The sequence below is a fragment of the Dryobates pubescens genome, chromosome 24, assembly GCF_014839835.1.
Source record: "Dryobates pubescens isolate bDryPub1 chromosome 24, bDryPub1.pri, whole genome shotgun sequence".
In the NCBI taxonomy this organism is placed as follows: Eukaryota; Metazoa; Chordata; class Aves; order Piciformes; family Picidae; genus Dryobates; species Dryobates pubescens.
Window position 1 is genome coordinate 1,658,023 of NC_071635.1, and position 4,055 is coordinate 1,662,077.

Here is a 4,055-nt window from a genome sequence, read left to right on the forward strand (position 1 = left end):
AGCGGCAGGGGCAGCACCGCTGCAGCAGCACCGCTGATCTCTCAGGCTCTAGCAAAGCTTTCAGGGTGCTGAGTGCCTGTCAGAGCCATGCCAACTCCTCCTGAAGCAAGCACACTGCAGGTACTGATCTGCAGCCACCTGGTGACCTGCACTCTGTCTTGCCAGGGCCAGGGCCTGCGTTGTGTGCTGTGCACTCATCCTGCCAACTGACTTAGCAGCAGCCCTGATGAATTCATTCCCCTCTCTTGAGTAGGCAGGGAAGCAAAGGAGGCTTTTGTGAAAGCCCAGGGAAAAAAATGGCAGTGACCTTGCACAATTTTTCACTTGCCTCCATATCAATCACACTCGTCCTGTCCTCATGAGCTGGCAAAGTAGCTCTAATGCCAGTATTGATGATGCTGTCAAGCCTCCACAATAGGTGCCTGACAGCAGCGTGTAAGCCAGAGATATGGAGAGTTTGGGCAATCAATAGCTCCAGAGAAGTCTCACATGGAAGCCTCCACTCAGTACGAGTACAGCAGAGACAGTGAAAAGCTTCTTCCCTCCTCCCTTTAGTCTGGTGAGGATGAATGCTTGAGGGAGTGACCTCCTCACAGTTTGCTAGGACACGTTTTCACAAGAGAAGACTGAAACAATTCATCCCTGTTTCTACCAAGGAGCATCTGGGATTCAGAACTCACATCTCTGTAGTGAGAAGCATCTGAGGAGAGCAGAGCATGCCAACAATTGTATCACACCTCCACCTTGCAGCCTGGCTGTGGTGAATGTACTTACCATGGCTGGGTTCTCCCCACCAGGGTCTGGAAGCGAAGAGATCACCTCAGCAGGAAGCCCATGGCTGCTCTAAATCCAGGTGGCCTCATTACCCTGTCAAAACATTAATAGTCACGTTATGAGATCAACATTTGTTTTGCCAAGAGCAATGAATAATGCAAACAGCACCACCTCCAATCATGACTATTTGATTTAGATCAGAGGCTGAGAGCCACTCTCTGCTCGGGTGCCAAAGCCCAAAGACAATTAAGTGCATGTAGAGCTGGTGAAAGGGAATGGGCACAACAGCACAGAGCAGGAACTGCTCCATTTCTCAGCAAAACACAGTCACAGCACCACAAGCCTCAAGCCTCACCTGCCAGACACCAATTCCTCTCTTTCACATTGCCTTTGGAGCCTGTGTACAGCAGAGGCTTGAAGAGTGCTAGAAGAAAGGAGCTTTCTGGTTTGCTTCTTTCTGAAAGCAGTGACCCAAAGCCTCCATCATTAGTAACAATGATTCAAAGATGCCATAGGAGGGAGTGTGGGGAGGATTGCCACTCAAAGGAACATTCTCATTATCACAGATTAACTCAGTGCTGTCAGGAAGAGGGAAAGCAAGATGGAGCTGTTGTCTGTGCACAGCTGTGCCCATCAAGTTGTCCTGTTGTCACCAACCTGGCCAAAACAGGCACCCTTTTGAAATCAGGGACCTGAGTGATTGTGCAGCCACTCCAGCAACATCCTCTTGATGTTTCTAGTCTGACAAACACATCAGTGTGGCCTTGGAGAGGACCAACACATCAGGCTCTTGAGAGCAGCTTCCTTTCAACAGCATTTGGGCATTTGCTCCTTGAAACAGTTCTGAAGAAGCAGGTTTCACTGAACAGTTTCCACACACCCCCCGAGTTCACTCTTAAATACAGGAAGGGCACAGCAGCCCTACAAGCAAATGATAACCAGTGATGAGCATTTGGGAGAAGTTCCCTTGTCCAGAAATGCCATAAAGCAGAGTTAACTCATCATTAACACACCCAGCAGATCCCAAGCATGTAGCCCTCTCCACTGGAGCAGAAGACAGAAGGAAGTGCTAACAGCTGGCTTGTTGACACTCTGAGAGCTCATTTCTCACAGAAAGCACAAATGGGAAAGCAGAATTGTAATTAAAGTCCATTTCAAGATAAACAGAGCAGGCCATCACGAATCACAGCTTGTTACACCTCTTAGCTTGCAAGTCCTGGTCTTCCCCATTTCCCTGCTGCTCCCTGCCCTTACCCGGGACAGATCCAGCAGCACACTGAGACAGTCTGCTCAGCTCCTGCAGTGGTGCTCTAGCTGAGGGGTGTTTGAAGGGAGGAAGAAAAGGCCCTCAGACAGGCACTCTGCACAGGGGCTGTGGGCTTGCCACGCTAAGTGCCCAGGCCAAGTCCTGCAACAGTGAGATGCAGGCCACCAGCTGAAGGTGTTCCGGGTGAACTCCAGCCTCCAGTGGTCACTGGAGGAATCAGCTTTAGGAAACAAGGTCCTAGCACTACTCTGTTAGAAAAAACACTGCCATAAAAGCACAGATGTAAACTAAGTTGTTCTCTCTTACCATGAACTGTCAGGAGTGCTTTGAGTGCCTCCAAGGAAGAAGCCTGTGATTGTCTCTGATCTCACAGAACACAGCAAACTGTCTCTGCGGTCACGTCTGGAGCTGTAGGCTCTGCTCCTATCTACACTCTTCTGCTAATTGCAGTCAGAACAGAAGTGCTCAGGTCTTACCTCAGCTACCAGCCAGGCTGAGCTCTCAGGGTTAAACCCCCCTGGATGGTAAGAGCACATTAATCTAGGCTGATAAAGCGTGAGCCTGCAGTTGCCAGGGCTCCACTAAAGCCCCAATCTGCAGAGATTTATTCTGCACTTCATCTCCAGCACACGGCCTGCCTGCAGCCCAGCCTCACTCCTGCCTGTGCCTGCATCTTCCCAGCTGACACACAAAGAAAGGATTTTCTACCTGTTGCTAACACTTAACGTGCAGCTAAGCAGCTTAGGCAGTAAGGAATCTTTAGCTACAGCAGCATCTCACACACTCCTGTTCCACCCAAGCGAAAGCCAAGGTGCCAGCAGTCCTTCCAGCGAGAGTACAGCACCCGTGTCTGAGACAGCAAAGCGAAGAGACAGCATTGCAGGTTCTGGATTGCTGTGTGTCTGAAACATTCTGCTTCATCCACAGACAAGTTTTATAGCATTATTCTCTTCATACCCAAAGCTATTTTTCATGATCAGACCCAATACTGGGTGAGGAAGGTGGGACAAGACTCACCATAGCCCAGCCCGAGGCAGCCACCAGCTGAGGGAGGAGGCCAAGGCTGCCAGCCCAGGCTTGCATCAAGCGGCTCCAGCAATTGGACACCTGTAGCTGCAGGGCCAGGGAAAGATAGTCATGTTTTATGACTAGGATCTAAAGCAAATTTTATTGGAAGCTTTTATGTTTGTAGGTTTGAGTAGTTTTTATAGAGAGGAGTTCTGAAAACTGCCATAAAATTTTGCCTTGGGGGTTATGATTACATTTGTATCTTCCCCAAACTTGTATAAATAAAGACGACAGCTTTTACTGGAGGAGCTTAAAAGGTTAGAGTGGTGTTTGGGTTGTGATGAACCTTTTATAGATGTGATGTTGTGAGAATTTATTCTTAAATGCCAATAAAAAAAAATAAAACCCCACAACTTAACATTTCTGATAAAGCAATGGTGATTAGAAAAAGAGCTGTCAGAGGTGGTGGCACTGCCAGTGGCTGCCTTTCTGCTACAGCCATGCTGAGTTACATCTTTGTTTACTGGAAGCTGTTAACTTGGAGAGCTTCTGCTTGGGTGCAATCTCTGATGAAGTCTTTAGAGATGGTAAGGCAAGAAAGCTTGAGCCCCTGGGGTTGGAAACTGCTACCTTGGACTACCTGTGGCCTGAGAAGCCCTTCCAGCTTGTCCCCACCCCCAGGCCAGGGCTCGCAGAAGTCAGCCAGCAGAATGCAATGAGACATGCCCCTTGCAGAGCACAGATTGCAAATGAAATGTCAAGGCTGTGACTTCCCCAGCCAATCTGAGTGGCCACTTCCAGAAGAGTTTCAACACCCCAAACCAGAGCCATGCAGTCTCAAGGTACCAACTGAGGCATATAGAAAACATCAGCCTTGTTTCTCACTGTTCCAGCAGAAGTGTCCACACATGGAGTGGGAAGCAGATATAGAGAAACTCAGGAGGTTCAAGGAGTCCCCAGATCCTTTTGCTCCCTACCACTATCCCTGCTTCCCCAGATCCCCTTG

General features: G+C 49.1%; 1 long non-coding RNA gene across 1 annotated transcript in view; it reads right to left on the reverse strand.

The window, feature by feature from the left end:
- Positions 1–774: 774 nt before the first annotated feature.
- Positions 775–4,055, reverse strand: part of LOC128898476 (uncharacterized) — an 87,765-nt gene continuing 84,484 nt past the window's right edge. The window contains exon 3 of the long non-coding RNA XR_008462843.1: positions 775–867. This is a non-coding gene — a long non-coding RNA (uncharacterized LOC128898476). The remainder of the gene's footprint in view (positions 868–4,055) is intronic.